At 47.8% G+C, this 22,970-nt stretch overlaps 1 protein-coding gene across 1 annotated transcript in view; it reads right to left on the minus strand.

Moving 5' to 3' along the window:
* Nucleotides 1-22,970, minus strand: part of LOC141091143 (saxiphilin-like) — a 174,411-nt gene that overhangs the window by 79,263 nt on the left and 72,178 nt on the right. The gene's annotated exons all lie outside the window — the stretch shown is intronic.

Here is a 22,970-nt window from a genome sequence, read left to right on the forward strand (position 1 = left end):
GTAGGTCCGCCCTCTACTCCAATTAGAGCCAGTCAGGAAGAGACAATGGCCCCTGCTGATGTGCTTATGACAGCTATGGAAAAAGTCAGTTTGCAAAGATGCAGCCAGAAGGGAACTACCGTCATCTAAGAACTTTCTCGGGTGCCCTCCCCACCCCTGCTGGAGAAGAAGGATATGATACTTGGAGGGATGTCACTTTACTGTGCTTATAAGAGTGGCAGTGCACTGATGCCGTAAAGAAGCAGAGAATAGTAGAAAGTTTGAGGGGTACTGCTATGGAAGTGGTGCAGGCTGCTTGGCGGAGCAAGCCACAAGCAACTTATCAAGATTATGTGAGTGCTTTAGAAAATGCTTTTGGATCCCCTGAAGATGCTACTGATCTTCTCTATAAACTCCGTACCACCTACCAACTGCCAGATGAAAAGATTTCCGACTATCTATACCGACTAGACAAGCAGGTTCATAGAATAGTATCTAAACGTGGAATTAGCCCTAAAGAAGTTGATCAGTGTCGTCTGGAACAAGTACTCAGAGGAGCTCTCAAGCAATAGTGCCTCATCGAAAACACTGCCTGAAGGTTTAGTGGGACCAGCCCCACATGTCCCCGCATATATCAATGGTCAATCTTTCAATCTTGTACAGTATTGCTGGATAGCGGGTCTCAAGTGTCCATCATCTTCGAAGGATGGTATAAGAGATATTTATCCAACGTGCCACTGAAACCGTTGTCTGGACTCGTGGTGTGGGGACTGAGTGAGCACAGCTACCCCTACAGAGGGTTGGTGTCCGTGACACTACAATTCCCAAACACTGTTGTTGGAGTGGATAAAGAGATACCCATCATAGCGCTAATCTGCCCGGAAGCAGAGGCAGATGAGAGACCAACACCTGTCATAGTGGGAACAAATGCTAACATCTTCCGTACGTTTGCTCAGTGGTGTCGGGAAGTTGGGGGAGAAAATTACTCGCAGACCCTATCAATCTACCCAGTCTGTTTGGAAGCCTATGTGAGAGCGGAGGAGAAGAGGGAACTACAGCCTGAAAGCTTTGACCCTTGTTTTGAAGGAAGTGAGCTGAAAGGAGAAGAAAGGAGGCTGGTCATCGACGGCATGATGATGCGGGGGGCAGTTTTCTCTTTGGGCGAATGGGACATGGGCCTCGCCCAAGGAGTAGAGCATCGCATTCGGTTGAAGGATCAAAAGCCTTTCCAAGAGAGATCCCGAAGATTGGCCCAGGCGGATATCGAAGATGTCAGGCGGCATCTATGCGGTATGTTAGACACAGGAGTCATCATAGAGTCTAGTAGCCCCTATGCTTCCCCTATCGTGATAGCTCGAAAAAAAATGGAGGTATTCGGATGTGTGTGGATTATCGTACCTTGAACAAACGTACGGTCCCTGACCAGTACACTGTGCCCCGAATCGATGAAACTTTGGATTGTCTGCAAGGGAGGTAATGGTTTTCTGTGTTATATCTCCGGAGTGGCTACTATCAGATACCCATGTCAAAAGAAGATCAAGAGAAGACCGCTTTTATCTGCCCCATTGGATTCTTCGAGTTTCAGAGACTGTCTCAAGGACTGACAGGTGCTCCGGCCACTTTTCAGAGATGTATGGACAAAGTAATGGGGGACATGCACTTACGTGAGGTCGTGGTTTATCTAGATGATCTTATTGTTTTTGGGAAGACTCTGGAAGAACACAACCAGCGGTTGTTCAAGGTGCTGGATCGGTTGAAGGAGGCTGGGTTGAAGTTGTGCCTTGACAAGTGCCGGATTTGTCAGACGACTGTGAAATATGTGGGGCACATAGTCAGCAGAGAAGGAATTTCCACCGACCCCGCCAAAGTGGAGGCTGTTTTAAACTGGCCTAAGCCCCCCAAACTGAAGGAGCTTAGGTCCTTTTTAGGATTTTGTGGATATTACCGAAGATTTGTACCCTCGGATTGTGAAGCCGTTAACTGCCCTTACCCAAGGGTATCCCCCTTCCGGGAGGACAGCCCACTCCTTAAAGTCAAGAAAGAGGGTCTACTTCCGAGTTAATGAACTTTTTGGGGAAAGATGGACACCTGTATGCGATGAGGCATTCGAGAAACTGAAGTCATGTTTGACCAAATTGGCCTATGCAGACCCCAGTAAACCATATGTGTTACATGTAGATGCTTCTCTCGATGGACTAGGAGGGGTTCTCTACCAGGATCATGATGGCTGTCTGCGTCCCATTTACTACATTAGTCGAGGATTGACTCCCAGTGAACGCAACTACCCAGCTCACAAACTGGAGTGTCTGGCTCTGAAATGGGCTGTAGTGGACACGCTGCATGACTACCTCTATGGGGTACACTTCGTGGTTCATACCGACAACAATCCATTAACCTACGTGAGAACCACAGCAAACCTGGATGCCACGGGGTACCGGTGGCTTGCCGCACTCTCTTTGTACGATTTCAGCTTAAAATATCGACCAGGGATCAGTAACATTGATGCAGACACCCTCTCTCACCTGCCTAGGTAACCCTCACTTGAGGAAGAAGATGGCAGATGGATAGAGGTCCCCCGCCTATGAGGTGAAGACTCTGTGCCATAGACATCAAACTAATGCCCTCCCTATGCAGTGCTGTGCTAAATTCTTGGGAGCATCCAGTGAAGCGCTCCCGTTGTTGTACTGCCGAGTGACAAATGTAACCCCAGACTCTCTTCCTCAACTGACTCATAATCAAGTTAGAAAGGCGCAGCAGGAGGATCAGTCGGTGGGGGTAGTCCGATGGTGAGTTAAGAGGGGCTGGAGGCCCGAAAAGAATGCATTAAGAACAGAGGAGTCTGTTCTGCTGACTCGGCAGCTAGAGTCGCTAGTAGTAAGAAATGGACTACTATACCGGCAGGCAAAGCGCCAGAAGGGAGGAGTCTGTAGACAGCTGGTGTTACCCACCCGATTTCAGCAGATGGTCATGAAGTCCCTGCATGATGATCATGGACATCTTGGCATTGAGAAAACCACGGGTCTTGTGGCTGACCGATTTTACTGGCCTCGGATGGAAGCGGATATTGAAGAATACTGCAAATCATGCTACCGGTGTGTGTTGAGAAAAACCTTGCCTTTGAGAACAGCCCTCCTTATGAACATTACCAGTGATGGCCCACTTGAGCTAGTGTGCATTGATTTCCTCTCCATCGAGCCTGATGAAAGCAATGTCAGTAATGTGTTAGTGGTCACTGGCCATTTCACCCGATATGCCCAAGCCTACCCCACTAAAGATCAAAGGGCAATTACTGTGGCAAAAACACTATGGGAGAAGTTCTTCGTACATTACGGGCTGCCAGCCCGCATCCATATGGATCAAGGAAGAGATTTTGAAAATAGACTAATCAAGGAGCTATGCGCAATCTGTGGGATCAAGAAATACAGAACCACCCCATATCACCCCTAAGGGGACACTCAACCTGAGAGGTTCAACCGTACCCTTCTGAACATGTTAGGCATTTTGGATCCCAGGAAGAAGGGACACTGGAGCAGGCATGTGAGTCAGTTGGTTCATGCCTACAATTGCACCACAAATGAGTCAACTGGATACTTGCCTTATTTCCTCATGTTTGGAAGGAAAGCCCGGCTACCAGTGGATATTAGTTTTGGGACATCCTTTGACAGTTCTAATGGGAAGACCTACTTAAAATATGTGTCCCAACTACAAGAAGATTTGAAAAAAGTTTACAGATTGGCAGAGCAGGCCTCTGTTTGGTCAGGGAGGCACAATAAGACTCGCTATGACTGTAGAGTGCGAGAACAAGTTTTACTGCCTGGAGATAGAGTCCTTATCCAACTTCTGGGCCTTCCTGGGAAGCACAAGCTTGCTGATTGGTGGTGTCCTGACCCTTATGTGGTGATGGAGAAGTTGCCCGGTGTCCCGGCCTACAGAGTAAAGCCCGAGAAAGGGGGCGGAGCTGTCAAAACCTATCATCGACACCATCTGTTGCCTGTGGGAAAAAACATCCCTTTACCACCATTACCAACCCAAGGAGGTCATACCACCCTTCCATGCAATAGGAGAAGTCGTAGGTGTGAACAGCTTGGGGTTGCCTCAGGAGGAAGTGACAGCGAGTCTGGGGATGAATGGGAAACCGACGGTCAATGGAGCTACAGATAGACCGAGGACCCATGCCCCATAGGCGCGGGCCCTGTAAACCAGACTCCTGAAGTGGAAACACGAAAAAAGGACATTTGTCAGGAGGCTAGTGCGCTCTGCCCACAGGGGGAGAGTTCAGAAGAGGGACATTTATTGGATGAAGAGATCCATCCGGAGCAGCCCGTTTTGGAGAGACCAGAGTCGGGGGCCCCCTCGGTACACACTCGTCCTAAACAGGACACTAGGCCACCCATGATTCTGACCTATGATAGAATGGGACATACAATGGGATGCAAAAGTTTAGGCACCCCTGGTCAAAATTACTGTTATTGTGAACAGTTAAGCAAGTTGACGATAAAATGATCTCTAAAAGGTCTAAAGTTAAAGATTACACATTTGTTTTGTATTTTAGGCTAAAAAGTAATACACATTGTAATTTTTTCACATTTTAAAAATTACAAAAAGAAAAATGGTCCGATGCTAAAGTTTGGGCACCTTTGGAGATTTGTGTGCTCAGATAACTTTGACCAAGGTTTCAGACCTTAATTAGCCTTTAAGGGATATGGCTTGTTCACCCTCAATGTTAGGAAAGGCCAGCTGATGCAGATTCCACAGGTTTAGAAACACATAGCCTCCTCTAACCTTGTGTGAAGAAACAGCCACCATGGGTTCTTTTAAGCAGCTGCCTAGCACTCTGAAAATGAAAATGGTGGAGGCCCACAAAGCAGGAGAAGGCTATAAGAAAATAGCAAAGCGTTTTCAAGTTGTCCTTTCCTCAGTTCAATATGTAATTCAGAAATAGCAGTTTACAGGAAGAGTGGAGGTCAAGATAAGGTCTGGAAGGCCAAGCAAAATTTCAGAGAGAGCTGCTTATAGGATTGCTAGAAGGGCATATCAGAACCCCCACTTGACTGCAAAAGACCTTCAGAAAGATTTAGCAGATTCTGGAGTTGTGGTAATTGTTCTACTGTTCAGAGACATCTTATCAAATATGGCCTTCATGGAAGAATCATCAGAAGAAAACCTCTCCTGCACCCTCACCATAAAATTTAGCATCAGAGGTATGCAAAAGAACATCTAAACAAGCCCAATGCATTTTAGAAACAAGTCCTGTGAATCTTTGAAGTTAAAATAAAACTCTTTGGTCGCAATGATCAAAGGTATGTGCAGAGAAAAAATTGCATAGAATTTCAGGAAAAGAACATCTCTCCAACCATTAAGCATGGGGATGGATCAATCATGCTTTGGAGTTGTGTTGCAGACAATGGCACAGGGAACATTTCACAGGTAGAGGGAAGAATGGAGTCAATGAAATTTCAACAAATTCTTGATGCAAACATAACACCATGTGTAAAAAAGCTGAATTTGAAAACAGGATGGCTTCTACAAATGGATAATGATCACACACATCAAAATCCACAATAGACTACCTCAAAAGGCGATAGCTAGTGGTTTTTCAATGGCCCTCACAGTCCCCCCGATTCGATCATCATTGAAAATCTGTGGCTAGTCCTCAAAATAGCAGTGCATGCAAGACGACCAAGGAATCTCACAGAAATGGAAGAATTTTCCAAGGAAGAAAGGATGAAAATCCATCAAACAAGAATTGAAAGACTCTTGGCTGGCTACTAAAAGCGTTTACAAGCTGTGATATTTTAAAAGGGAGTGCTAGTAGGTACTAACTATGCAGGGTGCCCAAACTTTTGCATTGGCCTATTTTCCTTATTGTAATTTTTAAAATGTAAAAAATGACAATATATAATTTTTTTGGCCTAAAATACAGAGAAAATGTGTCATCTTTAACTTTAGCCCTTTTAGAGATCATTCCATCTTCAACTTGCTTAACTGGTCACAATAATAGTAATTTTGACCAGGGGTGCCCACATTTTTACATGCCACTGTACCACTGAGGTCCCCAGGCTGATGCACCCTAATTCAAATTCTGTTTGGCCTTATTTGCCAGTATCTCCCATGTGTCCAGGTGGTGGTTTGTGTGCATGTAAATTTGGTGTTAGTCAGGATGCCTTAACCCCCCTCCATGTTTCAGGTGGTGAGTCCTCATATCGTGATGGGACACTTTCAGTGACTCACCAGGGGAAGAATGTAACACCTGCACAGGGAACTGTCAGAGCAGCTACCGGTATACTGGAGCTTACAGACACTAAGAAGAGTTTTGCAGCTGCTGTTAAACACGGACCTACAGACATTAACCGTTTTTCCCCTGAGCGGCAGTGGATTACAATTCCCAGGGACCCTTGTTTCAGTCAGATGACACGGACAGGAAGGATAGAAGGAGAGAGAGTGGATTGGAGGAGGAGGGACTTGGGGGAGGGAGCTGGGCAGGAAGTGAAAGTAAATGTTCAGAGGAGAAGGAGCATGGCAGCTTGCTGTGAGAGACGGAGCGGTGTGAATCTGCATTCCTCTACGCTGCAGAGTGTGGCGGCCCCCGCTGAGATACCCGCGCTGGAGAGAGCGCGGTTCTGTCACCCTTTGAGGCAATTAACATCAAAGACCCGGAGAGTTCTGCCAGCACTCCCACCGCATAAAGGCCTAAATCCTGCCGCCCCCAGCTGGTGTCCAGAGAACCCTCCGACCATTTGAGACACACAGTGAGTGCCCTTCTGAGACTTGTGGTTCTACCAGCGCTATTTACAGTGAGTATACTACAACCCACACTATTGACAGTATTATTCATCTAAGTGTACCAACGGTTCTAATTTGCGCGCCAACATCCGCGACAACTGGGCCCCAATGTTTGGACTGAGTTAATACAAAAGAGGGGGAACCTGCTACTTTATATTTGCAGGGTGGGAGTAGATGTAGACTGTGATGTGTATATGACTTTTATAGAGCACCGTTACTTGTATTGTATGTTATTACTTTAAACCCACCTCAATTCTGCTGCATAGCAATAAACCTGTTAAACGGTTTTAAGGGCCCGTCACACTAAGCAAGATCGCTAGCGATATCGCTAAAGCGTCACCAATTTTGTGACGCAGCAGCGATATCGCTAGCGATATCGCTTTGTGTGATACTTACCTCCGACCGGCTCCCCCGCTGGTTATCGCTGATCGCGCGAGAACATCCTGGGCCATTTCCTGCTGGGCTTCTTGCTGGCGCCAACGAGCGACGCGTGAACGCGGGAGGGAGGACGTCTTCATCGCCGTGTCTGACAGGTAAGTAACAACCGCTGCTATGTCGCTGGTGAGATCTGCCTGTTTGGCAGCTCACTAGCAACCATTTAGCGATGCACCAGCGATCCTGACCGGGTCGTATCGTTGTCGGGATCGTTGGTGCATCGCTAAATGTGACGGTACCTTTACTCCTGTTCCCTGAGTGTGTGTACTGAGCTGTGGCAGGGGTTTCCCGAATCAGCCCCTGGCAGAAGATAACTGTCCTTCTGCAGTCCCAGAGAGAGAGCTCCAATCAAGATTCGAGTGGAGGCACAGCGCCCTAGAGAGGTGAGACCCCCCATAACACCCAGTGTACTGTGGTAGCCCTAAAGGGGTGTAACATAACATTTTTACAGCAGTATCTCCTATATATTGTAGTTCTAGCAGTCGCAATATCACCTATGTCATGTATATAGACTGCTGTATCTACTGTATATACAGGATATAGGTGATATTGTGACTGCTATAACCTCAATATATAGGAGATACTGCTGTAAAAATGTTACATAGGTGATACCGTGACTATACACACCAGTCACAGTATCACCCATAATATGTATATACAGCAGAGTCGCAGTATCACATATATTGTATATACAGCAGCCTATATAAAGTATACAGATGGTACTGCAAGTGCTGTATATACAGAAAACAAAGTTTTTTGGAACTCACCCAGGTCCCTGAGATCGGGGGAGGATGAAGAGCTGAGGTGGGTCCATCGTCGGGTGTGCAGAGGAGCGGATCCGTGGCTGGGACTGGTGGTGAGTAACACAAGAAACGAAACAGATGCTCTGACGGCGGTACTGGCCAGCGTCAGACAGTAGAGCCCTGCGCATGCTGCAGCAGCCCTTTTAAACTTCTTACTGAAGGCCCTGTGTGCGCACACTCTCAGGCTTGCACACACTGATAGGGGCCGCAGCTGCACGCACGCGCTGATGAGAGCCACCGCAGTGAGCATGTACTGTCAAGTGCGCCGCGGCCCTTATCAGCATGTGCAAGCGACAAAGCACATGCACACAGGGACTATAGTAAAGACATTTTAATAGACTGGCGGTCCACTTTGTAGTACAGAGCCGCCAGCCCACCGGGCATCTGCCCGGCCCGGCCGATTAGCAATCCAGGCCTGGTCACGTATTTACAAGCTCCCTGTACCATCAAACCACTTGTGGCCTGAAAAGGAATAAGCAGCAAATCCCCAAATCCCACACACACACTCTGGGGTACTGTAACAGGGTATTTTGGGGAAGCAAAGCAAACATCGCCAGGTCCCTTACACCTAAATTGCCATATTCGGCAGGATCGGTTTGCCCTGCAGGAACATTTTTTTGGGAAGACTGCTGGTGCAGTGAAGATGGTGATGCATTATTGAAAGAAGAGCAGCCGATTGGAAGGCACAATAGTGCACAAAGAAATGCCCAGCTGACTAAAAGTCCGGCCCAGAAAAGGGAATGCCATGTGAAGACAACCCAGCCTACTGTTGGAAGTGTGTATCAGCGGATGGCGCTATAGAAAGAAAAGTTCTGGTTATGGGGAGGTGATAGAAGATCACAGGAGGAGAGGCCTAAGGTGGAAACATAGAGTGTAATGTGGAAACCGTTAACACCAGTGAAACATGTGACGTGGTGACAATATCTTGCTTCACACAAATGGCAGTTCACGCTTTAGAGTCGGTGGCAATGGTTTGTGATGTAGTGTAGTGGAAGCGATTGACAAAAAAGCAGGAGAGGAGAGGTCATTATAGTTAACAACGTCTTATACTGAGGTAGATGAACTTGGAAGAATATAACAGATAACTGACATCAGATTGATTTTCACACTTGGATTTGATAGTTTCCATACAGATGTTTGTACATGGCAATAGTTTACAATTCTTCTCCAATACAATCTCCATTTTAGAAAAATCAATTTTTACTGCTTTCTGCACAACGGCTGCAGCAGGTACTTTTCCAAATTCTTCCATGAGGCAAGAATTAGAATTTCTTCGCTAAATCTTCCACATTAAGTTAGCATTTGTAGTTCACCACTGCATGAATACAGACTAACTTGTTTATCCTACAGCCATCTTAGGACTTCTAAGGACGGGTGCCCATGATCCGGGACTAGCAGCGCGTCCAAAGCGCTGCTGTCTATTGAACGCAGGTAAATCCGTATGTGTACACTGAACTAGAACATTTCTATTAACGTAATTTCTGTTGCGGAGATGCTAGAAATTGACATGCTTCTGTCTTGAAAGACTTGCCACATGTCAGTCTGAGGGTGATCCACAGGTAACTATGCACGCATAGTGGACATGGGATTTCTAGAAATCTCATCCACTATGCTGTAACATCTGGCTGCTGCGGGCTTGACGCTGCATAAATACTCAGCGTCAAACCCACAGATGTTCCTGATCGTTTGAACATACCCTTTTAGCTCTGCACCAACATGGTTCCCAACTACAGGTGCTTCTAGCAAAATTAGAATATCATCAAAAAGTTAATTTATTTCAGTGATCTATTTCGAGTGTTTATTTCTGTTTATGTTGATGATTATGGCTTACAGCCAATGAAAACCCAAAAGTCATTATCTCAGTAAATTAGAATACTTTATAACACCAGCTTCAAAAATTATTTTAAAATCCGAAATGTTTTCCTACTGAAATGTATGTTCAGTAAATGCACTCAATACTTGGTCGGGGCTCCTTTTGCATCAGTTACTGCATCAATGCGGCGTGGCATGGAGGCAATCAGCCTGTGGCACTGCTGAGGTGTTATGTAAGCCCAGGTTGCTATGACAGCAGCCTTCAGCTCGTCTGCATTGTTCAGTCTCTTGCCTTATTACATATATTTTTGTGTGTGATAACTACTAATCCTTTTGTACTGTTGGCCACGAATTTGGTGTTCTTATTTTTGCACTTTATATGTATGTCTGTTTTACTGTTTTTATTTGTTTCAATAAAGATTTTGTGTCCTAATTTTAAAACACTCCTATTGTTCTCCTTTCTGAAATAGGCATATTTTGGAGTTATCTAGCAGTGGCCAAGTGTAGGTCTCTTGGCCAATGCATCAATATGAGCCTGGGTTTTTGTAAATTAACTGTAAAATTTTCTTGTAGTGTCTTAGATAAGACACCAGTTTGCTAAAAAAAAAAAAAAGATACCTACAGGCCAGCTATTTTAAACAGGGTTTTTGGCGTCACACGGATCACATCTCAGTGCGCTGAAAATTCAGGCATTTCTGGCCTACTGTTAAATTTTGTTGTAGTGTCTTAGATAAGACACCAGTTTGCTGAAAAAAAAAATCGTTACCTACTGGCCAGCTATTTTAAACAAGGGGTTTGGCAGTAACATGGATCACATCTCAGTGGCCTGAAAATTCAGCCATTTCTGGCCTACTGTTAAATTTTGTTGTAGTGTCTTACATAAGACACTAGTTTGCTGAAAAAAAAAAATTAGTTAACTAGAGGGCAGCTATTTTAAACAGGGTGTTGTCTGTCACGCAGATCACATACAGTATAAGTTCGCTCCAAGTTCAGCCATTTGTAGTGACCATGTTAAATATTGTTCTCCATTTAAAATGGGCAAGGCGCGTGGAAAGGGATGGGGAACTGGATGTGATGGTGATGGTGCATGCAGAGGCTGAGGTCATGGGCAGGCTGAAATTGTGCCACAACAAACACCCACATCTTCTCGCCCGACCTTCCTGTCCCAATTACTAGGGGACCGCAGCAGCACACCACTATTGAACCCAGAGCAGTGTCAAAAGGTTGTTGGTTGGATAGCGGTTAATGCTTCCAGTCACTTTGCCACCACCACCACCCTGTCTTCCACACGGTCAAATCTCAGTAGCCGTGATTCTGAACCGCATATTCCTCACCCTGATCCTCCTTCCTCCCACCATGTCGAGTCCCCGATACAACTGATCCCACAATTGGACACTCCGAAGAGCTGTTCACTTTTCCATTTACAGATTCGAGCCTCTCGCCCGGTCAACTTGAAGCGGGGCAAGAGGAGATAGCATATAGCAATGCCCAAATATTTGAGCAGCTACGGTCACACGAAGGCGACGGTGGGAAAGTGTCACAAGAGGTGGATGATGAGGAGACACAATTGCCAGAAAGTCAGGAGGAGGACCAGGGTGAGGAAGTGGAAGACGAGGTGGTGGATGATATAGTAACTGACCCAACCTGGCAGGAGGACATGCAGAGCAAGAACAGCAGCACACAGGGGGAGGGAGGCATAGCAGCCCAACATGCAAGAAGAAGTGTGGTGGCCGCAGACAGAAGGCGGGCAACCGTTCCCCGTAATACCAACACGACGGAAGTTGCCAGTACAACTGTTAGGTCTTCTTGAGTCTGGTTGTTTTTTAAAGACTCTGCTGATAACCCCAAAAAGGCCATTTGACCCACCTGTCAGGCTAGCATCAGCTGCGGTAGCAAAACTACCAGCCTGACCACCACAAGCATGATCAGGCACATGGCAGCAAAGCACCTGACTTTGTGGGCCGAATCCCAGGGTCCAGGAACGCTGTCTGCGGGTGATACCACTGCTTTTTCTGCTGTTGTGCATGCAAGCCAATCCCCCTGTCCATGGTGCATGCGAAGATGCCTCCTGCCTTGCACCTGTTCTTGCACACACACTCAACTAGCACCATAATCAAGCACATCCACGTCGTTGTCCATACCCCAGTCCTTTGAATGCAAGCGCAAATATGCAGCCAACGCCCCACAGGCCACACTACTCAATTCCCACATTTCGCGACTGCTTGCACTCAAAATGTTGCCTTTTAGACTCGTAGAGACGGAAGCTTTTTGAAACCTAATGGTGGAGGCCGTCCCTCGGTCCCCAGCCACCACTATTTCTCAAGGTGTGCCATCCCCGCATCACAAAAGCATGTGTCCCACAACATTAGCCGTGCCCTCAACAATGCAATTACTGGGAAAGTCCACCTAACCACGGACACGTGGACAAGTGCTTGTGGGCTGGAACTGTACATCTTGCTGACGGCACACTGGGTTAACATAGTGGAAGCCGGGACCCAGTTGGACCTTGGGATGGAACACGTCCTCCCGACGCCGAGGATTGCTGGCCCTAGGTCAATCAGGGTGGCTGCCACAGTCTACAGCTTCTGCACCTTATCCTCCTCCTCCCCTTCACCCTCCGTCTCCGAAATGACAACATCAGTCACAAGCTGGAAGAACTGGAGCACTGCCTCAGTCAAGTGGCAACAGGCTGTGCTGGTGCTAATATGCTCAGGTGATAAACCGCACAATGCTGAAGAGTTGTGGACAGCTCTGAAAGAGCAGGCAGGTCTGTGGCTGACACTGCTGAACCTACAGCCAGGTATGGTCATGTGTAACAATGGCCGGAACCTGGTGGCGGCTCTGAGGCAAGGCGAGCTCACACACGTACCATGCCTGGCCCGTGTGCTGAACCTCATGGTTCAGCGGTTTCTCAAAACCTACCCAGAGCTGCCGGATCTGCTTGTGAAAGATCGCTGCCTGTATGCCCATTTTAGAAAGTCAGATACGGCTTCCGCCGCTCTTGCTGTGCTTCAGCAGTGTTTGCAGCTTCCGGCTCTCACCGACTGGTGTGTGATGTCCCCACATGTTGGAACTCTACACTGCAGATGTTGGGAAGAATTTGTGAGCAGACTAGGGTAGTTGTTGACTACCAGCAACAAGGACATCGGATTTCAGTTCAGACTCCACACGTAAGACCTCAGGTGTGGACATGGATGTCAGACATATGTACCATCCTCCAAAACTTTGGAGGACTCAACCCAGATGGTGAGCGGCGATGATGCTATAATTAGCATCACCATCCTGCTTCTCTGTGTTCTGAAATGCTCTCTGCTCACAATCAAAGAGGATGCATTGCAGGCGGAGCACGATGTGATGGAGCAAGGAACGATGCAGGGTGATTACACACAGCCCAGCCTCATCTTATCCGAATATGGATTGGGTGACAATAAGGAGGAAGAACAGGAGCTAGTTTCATGCACTATAGACGGTACTACCTGTACGACTGTCATACCGTCTGTTCAGCATGGATGGCCTGAGGACAGGGACGAGGAGGAGGAGAGCATGGTCAGTCGTCCTCTTGGTAAGGACACAGAAGTCTTGCCTGTTAGCAGTCTGGCATGCATGGCTGAGTTTATGTTATGCTGCCTTGACTGTGACCCTCGCGTTCTCCAAATTTTGGGTGACAGTCATTACTAGTTGGTGACACTTCTAGACCCAAGCTGAAAGGAGAACCTTCTGTCTCTTATTCCCGAGGCGACAGGTCTACTAAAATGAGGCAGTACCAGAAGACCCTTGTTGCAGAATTATTAAAAATTCCCATCTGAAAATGCTGGCGGCAGGGGTCACAGTACCTTAGACAACTAAGGAGTACAGGCGAGAGAGACACAACTCCAATCCAGCAGAGGCATGGGAACACTGTCAAAGCTCAGGGAGAGTTTTCTCTGTCCCTCCCATCGCATAGGCCCTGAGGCATGGGCTACTCTAACAAGGAGTGCAAAGTTTGGGAAGATGCTGAGGGAGTACCTTGCTGATAGTACCAACGTCCTCCGTGATTCATCTGTGCATTATAATTATTGGGTATCCAAGCTGGACACGTGGCATGGTCCTGGCCTGCCCTCCACTAGCGTTTTGTCAGAGTGGGTTTTTAGTGCCACTGATGGAATTATAACTGATAAGCACACTCGTCTGTCAACTGAAAATGCTGACAGGCTGTCTCTTATAAAAATGAACAAGGGCTGGATTGGGCCAGACTTCTCAACACGACCTAATGATAGCAGCATAACCAAAACTCAAATCCAGTGTCTTTTTTTGGGAGGTCTATTCCCATGCACCTCTTCACACCCACACATTGGTATACGCTTACTGACTTGGCCTATTTGCTGTTGTCCTCCTCCTTCTCCTCATCCTCATCATCCACCACTACCATTTCACCAGGGTAACCGTGGTCCGTGATGCAACACCCACATAATTTTTTTAAAGGGTGTTTTTAATGCCCATAACAAAAAAATTTTATACAGTATGTTGATGTATACCCCTCAGGGGTAAATGTTTGTCAGCCCATACACTTAGTGCATGGGCATTACAAGTATAGGAGACCTGCTCCTTTGTAATGGGAACATATTTTTGTGAGGCCCTCCTCCACGTCTCTTCCAAGGGCATTGGAGTGCCTCCAAAATTTTTGGCAACCCTTGCATTCACTGCGTAGTCAAACACAATGGGAGACCTGCTCCTTTGTAATGGGAACATATTTTTATGATGTCCTTCTCCACGTCTCTTCCAAAGGGCATTGGAGTGCCTCCAAATTTTTGGCAGCCCTTGCATTCACTGTATAGGCAAACAGTATTGTAGAACCACTTCAAAATAATGGGAACATTGTTTTGAGGAGGCCCTCCTGTACGTCTGCTCAAATGGGTAGTATGGTGTGTCCAAATTTTTGGCAGCTTTTGCAATCACTGCATAGGCAAACAGTATGGGAGAACCATTTCCTAATAATGGGAACATTGTTTTATGAGGCCCTCTTCCAGGTCTCTTCCAAGGGTTATTGGGGTGCGTCCATATTTTATGCAGGCCTTGCATTCCCCGCATAGGCAAACAGTATGGGAGACCCCCTTCCTAATAATGGGAACTGAAGGGGTTGTACTCGCTCAGATGCAACGGGAGGAAAACAGGAGGCATGTTCCTTTAAAATTTCATGTGGGTTTATTTCTTCTTAAACCCCAGAAGCACAAACAGAAAATAAATACCCTTTAGCTCAGGCAAAACAAAGTATAAATGTCCATAGCAGGGCTCTGGCCTGTGGGCACACAGGCTGGGATAATGTCCAATACTTCAGGCTCGGTCTGGAGCCTCACACACAGGAGGCCTTCTCCCTCCCAACACACAGACCATGTGCCAAACAACAGCCTCCATTATATAGGCTGTAACCACACCCAGAAGTGAGATATGTGGGTAGCCAGACCCGCCCATCTCATAGCTATCCGCAACCCAGACCCAGGTGCAACAAACGAACCTCTTCGTGCACTAGAGAAACACTCCTGGCTACATCACAGAGACAAGCCATCTCTGTGAAACATACCTCCCATCGACTATGCGACCCTTAGCCACACAACATACCCCGGCTCTGCCTAAAGCCATGAGACTTGGCACTTTCTCCCACCAGACAAGGGATTCTTGAGAGGACTTCGGCATTACAATATAGCTTCCCTGCTCTATGTTCAACATGGAAGTTGAAGTCTTACAGGGCTAAAAACCAACGGGTGACCCTAGCATTTTTCCACTTTGTTTCCTTCAACCATCTGAGTGGGGCATGGTTGGATACCAGCCTAAACTTACGTCCTACCAGATGCTACCATAATGTGTCCACTGACCAGGTGCAACAGGTCAAACATTTGGGTGTGTCCCAGTTATACGCCCAACGGTGAACCCGCTGTGCCCTGAGAGTCATTATTACCTCCAAGCGTGCAAGAATCTCCATTTTTAGCTTGCCATTCACTTTAGCGTCCTGCAAAACTAAATCATAGTATGGTTTCTGGGGCTCCCCGGTCAAGTATGGTGCCAGTACCTTTGCCCAGTGCCACTGCTCTGGCGGGAGTTTCTCCATCTCGGCGACCCTTTCAAACACCGTCAGGAAAGCCTCAACATTGCAATTCTCCATTGTAGAATTTTCATCCTCAACAATGCAGCTCTCCAGTGCATGATCTTCAGCTTCAACAATGCAATTCTCCACTGCAGGTTCTTCAGCCTCAACACTGCAATTCTCCACTGCAAGTTCTTCAGCCTCAACACTGCAATTCACTGCCGGTTCTTCAGCTTCAATATTGCAATTCTCCACTGCAGGCTCTTCAGCCTCAACACTGAAATTCTCCACTGCAGGTTCTTCAGCCTCAACACTGCAATTCACTGCCAGTTCTTCAGCTTCAATATTGCAATTCTCCACTGCAGGTTCTTCAGCTTCAACACTGAAATTCGCCTCTGCTGATTCTTCAGCTTCAACAATGAAATTCTTCACTGCAAGTTCTTCAGCCTCAACATCATCCCCGGGAGTCATTTTCTACAAAACACGTCTTACCGCCTTGCGGACGAGGGCGTCATCAGCCAGACCAGGGGTTAGGGCGCTCATCCTGCCCTGGATGGCAGTCGCCAGAAGCTGCATCTGCCGGCTCTGTTGTAACAACAGCCTGTTGGTTTCTTGATGCTGGTGTGATTGGACCAGGTATTTCAGCAGGTCCTCCATTTTGTCTGGCGATTGCTGGCTTGTGACAGACTTGACCCAGGACATGCAGTCCTTCCTGTAGCAGTCTCACTTCCCTTCTGGGAACGCTGCAAGCATTCTCCACAAATTGTTGTTGTTGGACTCCCTCAGGTGTGATGGGAGGAAAACAGGAGGCATGTTCCTTTAAAAGTTCATGTGGGTTTATTTCTTCATAAACCCCAGAAGCACAAACAGAAAATAAATAGCCTTTAGCTCAGGCAAAACAAAGTATAAATGCCCATAGCAGGGCTGTGCTCCTCCAGGCATGTAAGCACACAGGCTGGGATAATGTCCATTACTTCAGGCTCAGTCTGGAGCCTCACACACACAGGAGGCCTTCTCCTTCCCAACACACAGACCATGTACCAAATAACAGCCTCCATTATATAGGCTGTAACCACACCCAGATGTGAGGTATGTGGGTAGCCAGACCCGCCCATCTCTCATAGCTACCTGCAGCTCAGACCCAGGTGCAACAAACAAACCTCTTATTGCTTTCATGCACCAGAGAAACACTCCTGGCTACATCACAGAGACAAGCCATCTCTGTGAAACATACCTCCCATCGACTATGCAACCCTTAGCCACACTACAAAACATTGTTTTATGAGGACCTCCTCCAAGTCTCTTCCAAGGGTTATTGGGTGCATCCAAATTTGGGGCAGGCCTTGCATTCACTGCATAGGCAAACTGTTTGGGAGTACCAACTTCCTAATAATGTCTAATGTCTCTTCAATTCGTTATTGGGATGCGTCTGTAAGCAGGTGCAGCAATGCATTAACGCAGGGATTGCAGAACAAAGCTGTATAACAATGCTACTTAATTTTTAACAAGAATGATGGCAATGGTCTCCTCGCAGGGAGCTAATAAACAATAAACAAGGGAAGTAAAAGGGTTAACGCAGCAGTCTGGTATTGAAACGGCACTTATCGTAGTCTTCTCTGGTCCTCATCCACATATAGTCTGATGGTAGCTGGAGCATCGGCAACAGCTGGCGTGGTGTCCTCAGATGAACTGCAACAAATCACAGTCCAGCTTCAGACGGCAATGGGCGGTTTGCCTGCTGAGCCCTTAGTCCATAAATCTGTGCAGCCAAAGTGGGTAGCGCTGCAGGAGTCTCTGTCTCACACATGTGCTGCTGTGCGTCTATCAGCAATGGGGAACGCACCTCAGGGTCCTGCCACTGGCACCCGCTCCTCCGCACGAGCACTGCACTCTGCTTGGCCAGGCGTGCAGCGCTGTGAACATTCACTGGCTCACTGGAGCGTTCACCTAAGCTCTGACGGGGCATGTCTCCGCGCTGCCTCTGCTGCTGCGGAGCACGCCGCACACCTCTCTCTACTTTCACTGCCGGCGGGAAACTGAGACTTCTTTCCGCGCTTCCTGCACACTGCCCGGCTTACCAACGCCCCCTCTCCCTGGGTCTTGGGACCCGTCTGGTTCCCCATTCTTTCACTGGACACAGCCTCGACAGTTCCGGACCCGGCATGACACAGGTACCCGCAGCCCGGTCTTCCTCCTTACATGTCCAAATTTGGGGCAGGCCTTGCATTCACTGCATAGGCAAACAGTATGGGAGTAATAACTTCCTAATAATGGGAACATTGCTTTCAGGAGGCCCTCCTTTATGTCTTTTCAAAGGGGTATTGGGGTGAATCTACATTTGGTGCAGGCCAAGCCTTGAATTCAATGCATAGTCAAACAGTATGGGAGTACCAAATTCCTAATAATGGGAACATTACTTCCAGGATGCCCTCTTGCACGTCTCTTCAAAGGGGTATTGGGGTGCATCTATGTAGTAATCGCAGGTACGCGGGATGCAGTGACGAGGCGGGAGACGGGATAAACTTTAAGATGTAACTGTATATATAAATTACTAGATTAAGGCCCGATGCTATCGCATCGGGAGGATAGTGATGTAGCGTTGACCATGTGTTGTGCGGCACTGTGTGTAGCACACCTTGGCAGTGAAGAAGGCGTCCTGGAGTATTTTAGTGTAAACAGATACTAATTGGCCGTGTAATTGCCCAGCAGTAGTTATGAAGTGGTAGCAGCAAATTGGAACTGTACTTGCCCAGCAGTAGTTATGAAGTGGTAGCGGCAAATTGGCCCTGTAATTGCCCAGCAATAGTTATGAAGTGCTAGCGGCAAACTGGCCCTGTAATTGCCCAGCAGTAGTTATGAAGTGTTAGCGGCAAACTGGCCCTGTAATTGCCCAGCAGTAGTTATGAAGTGGTAACGGCAAATTGGCCCTGTAATTGCCCAGCAGTAGTTATGAAGTGGTAACGGCAAATTGGCCCTGTAATTGCCCAGCAGTAGTTATGAAGTGGTAGCGGCAAATTGGCCCTGTAATTGCCCAGCAGTAGTTATGAAGTGGTAATGGCAAATTGGCTATGTAATTGCCCAGCAGTAGTTATGAAGTGGTAGTGGCAAATTGGCCCTGTAATTGCCCAGCAGTAGTTATGAAGTGATAGCGGCAAATTGGCCCTGTAATTGCCCAGCAGTAGTTATGAAGTGGTAGAGGCAAATTGTTTCTGTAATTGCCCAGCAGTAGTTATGAAGTGGCAACGGCAAATTGGCCCTGTAATTGCCCAGCAGTAGTTATGAAGTGGTAGCGGCAAATTGGCCCTGTAATTGCCCAGCAGTAGTTATGAAATGGTAGCGGCAAATTGGCCCTGTAATTGCCCAGCAGTAGTTATGAAGTGGTAGAGGCAAATTGGCCCTGTAATTGCCCAGCAGTAGTTATGAAGTGGTAGAGGCATATTGGCCCTGTAATTGCCCAGCAGTAGTTATTAAGTGGTAGAGGCAAATTGGCCCTGTAATTAGATACCGACAGTGAACAGGCAGAGGAGCAAGGCAGCAGTAGTTATGAAGTGGTAGAGGCAAATTGGCCCTGTGATTAGACACCGGCAGTGAACAGGCAGAGGAGCAAGTCGGCATGAGGTAAATGACGAAATTCCGCGGGATCCAAGATGGCGTCGGCGAAATCTCGCGAGATTTCGCCGACGCCATTCTGGATCCCGACGTCGTCCACGCCGGTGACATGTTCTTGCGGCTACGCCATCTTGAGTATCGCGGGATTTCGCTGATCCAAGATGGCGTCGCCGCAAGAACATGTCGCCGGCGTGGACAACGTCTGAAACCAGAATGGCGTCGGCGAAATCTCTCGAGATTTCACCGAAGCCATCTTGGATCCCGATGTCATCCATGCCGGCAACATGTTCTTGCGGCGACGCCATCTTGAGTATCGCTGGATTTCGCCGATCCAAGATGGCGTCGCCGCAAGAACATGTCGCCGGCATGGAAAACGTCTGGATCCAAGATGGCGCCGGCGGAAGATGATGTCGGAGATCGTGGAGCAGCGGCGATGACGGCGTGAGTATGAGAGACGGAGTGAGAGAAAGGGTCGAATGTGGAGTGAAAGAGGGGGGGACGTGAGTGGAGATGGTGAAAGGTGAGAGGAGTGTGTGTTGAGGAGGTGTGTGTGTTGAGGAGGAGTGTGTGTTGAGGGTTAACATGGCAAGAGGTGTGTGGTGGATGTGACGTCACCAAGTTACAACCGGACGGAAGCTGCATTACAACCGGACGGAAGCTGCTTAGCGCATTTATTATTATAGATATGTATACCTATAGGGGTTATCTTGACCAACCAACAAGCTAACAGTTATCCTCGCAGGGCTCAAAACAAGAATGCACTAGTAATACGAACACGACTATCCGGTCAATACCGGTCACGATAGGGCTGCGGTATGGCCGACTACGGGTCCAGGGTATTAACTACAATGTGTCACTTATCCTCTCTGACGTCCGGCAGAGTGGTGGTCGGTGCTGCTTCAGCGTTTCAGCTGCTGGGCCCAATCGACCAGGATCTGGCGAAAACTTTGGGCGTTCCTACGCCCAGACGAGGCGGGGGCACAGCAGGCCCCTGAAGAGTTCCTCTGCGTTGCGCCTCCCAGCGGAGGCGAGACGGCGCTGCCCTGGGACCGGGGAGTGTAAGCCGCAGCCACAAGCTTGGAACGGGCAGCGGCAGCCACGAGCGGTGGCGGCCACGAGCGGCGGCAGACAAGTCGCAGCTGCGGGCTGGAGTCAAGCCGCGGGGTCCGCGAGCAGCAATGAGCAGGCAGCAGCCGCAGGCCAAGGTCGGGCTGTGGCGACCGCGAGCGGCAGCGGGCAAGCCGCAGTCGCAGGCTGGAGTGGAGCTGTGGCGGCCGCAGGCAGGCCGCAGGCTGGAGTGAGGCTGTGGCGGGCGGCAGCGGGCAGGCCGCAGGCTGGAGTGAGGCTGCGGTGGCCGCGGGTGGCAGCGGGCAGGCCGCAGCCACGGGCTGGAGTGAGGCTGTGGCGGCCGTGGGCGGCAACGGACAGGTCGCAGCCACGGGCTGGTGTGAGGCTGCAGCGACAGCGGGAAGGCCACATCCGCGGGCTGGAGTCAGGCGGTGGCGGCCGCGAGGAGCGCGGTCGGGCGGACGGTGTCTCTCTGTGGGACAGCTTGATGTCGTCTCTCTCCTGCCTGCGGTAAGTCTCTCCTCAGTCCCTCCAGTCGCTGCTGCCTTCCTCTGGCTCTCGCTTCAGCTCTCCGGCGCCCTTTAGCCTTCCTGCTCCTTCTCTCCAGCTTGGTTGACTGCCCCCTGCTGGCGTCCTCAGCCCCTTTTATACTTGCTCCACCCCCATCCCTTCTAGAACTCTCTGGTGCGTCCTCTAATTATGTCCCCCGGAAACAGTCCCCCTAGGAACCTTGGTGACAGTCCCCTTGGTTCCTGGCCGGCTACACAGCGGGGACTTGTCCTCCTACATCTACATTTGGTGCAGGGCAGGCCTTGCATTCAATGCATAGGCAAACAGTATGGCAGTACCAAATTCCTAATAATGGGAACATTGCTTTCAGGAGGCCCTCCTAAGCGTCTGTTCAAAGGGTTATTGGGATGCTGTTTAATAACTGGAACAACAAAACATAGCCAGCTGATGGCTCTCTAAGAAAAGTGAGGTCCGACTGCTGGCCGTTTAAGAATAGTAAAGGCCGCCTAATAGCCCTATAAAAATAGGCTTTGTGACTTTTAGAGTCCCTCCTTCATAAATGAAACTGGATGTGTCTGAAGATGTGTCACGTGTCACACACCACATGGCCACATACGGTTGTAAAATGTTAAAATGACATTTCCCAGTGAATGCATTTGTCTTGGTTGAAAGCAATGCTAAAGTTTAAAAACGCATCAAAAACGCTACGTGTGAACATAGCCCAAGGTGTGGAGGAGCATTTTTGTTTTTGGTTATTTATTTTGCCTTATATACAAATCAATACCCTGGAAAGGAAGTTCCTTAACATATTTCCTAGGAAAATCCATTTTGGTTTCATTTTTGTATGTTTTATTGTGAGTCTGTAAAAGTGGTGTAAGACTCTGATAATATTGTTCACAGCAGTGACCTAGGAGTCAGAAATGCTGCGCTGTAAAAATGCTCGAGTTTCCCATAGACTTACGTTGGGCTCGTTGCTCGGGTCGAGCACCTGAGTATTCCAATTTGCTCGACCCAAACAACGAGCACCCGAGTATTTTAGTGCTCGGCCATCACTAGCTGTAAGCCATAATCACAAACATTAACAGAAATAAACAGGTGAAATAGAACACTCTGTGTGTAATGACTCTATATAATATATGAGTTTCACTTTTTAGATTGAAGAACTGAAATAAATTAACTTTTTGATGATATTCTAATTTTGTGAGAAGCACCTATATATTCGGGCTTCTCTCAGCTTCCCACTAAGCTGTTCTCACTTCTAGGATAATGCTTCTGCCACTTTCTTGTAGCATTCTGGGTTGATAGAACTTGCTTTCTGTCTGGCTGATGTTGACTTCTGCAGTAACTATAGACACTCTATTTGCCTACTGTATGTAAGAACTTCTGCCACTCTTTGGTTGGTTGTTTTCAGGACTCTTGCTACCAGTACTCCAGAATGCTCTCTCTCTTCTACACATAACCCAGAGCTGTGCTGGTCTACAATTTTAAGGTTATTTGCCTTAATTGGCTTAATAACTTTGGAAACAAGAACTCAGTTCCTAAAAAATGCCCAATTAACGCCTCCCCATCTGGGCTGTCACTAACAGTTAACCCTGTCATTCTGAAATGTCCACGAAAACTGCAGCTCACATAAAATCAGACACATTAAAGCAGCAGGTCAGACAACAAACATGAGAAATAATCTGAAAGGATGTCTAAAAGACTTCTCTACCTTTACATGATGACACTCTACATCCTACACATGTAAACTGAGTTTCTAAAACCTTTTCACTTGCATTCGAAATTTTGCAGAAATTTTTTATACCATCACTGGAAATAAATTAGCTTCAGTTTATTTCCGATTAATTCCTCCTTGAAAAGCTGAAGATTTTCTAAATGAACTCTAGAAGAGAAGTGTATATGCGAATGCACCA

This window comes from Dendrobates tinctorius, unplaced genomic scaffold (genome assembly GCF_039654945.1).
Source record: "Dendrobates tinctorius isolate UK_male_01 unplaced genomic scaffold, ASM3965494v1 ptg000049l, whole genome shotgun sequence".
Classification (NCBI taxonomy): Eukaryota; Metazoa; Chordata; class Amphibia; order Anura; family Dendrobatidae; genus Dendrobates; species Dendrobates tinctorius.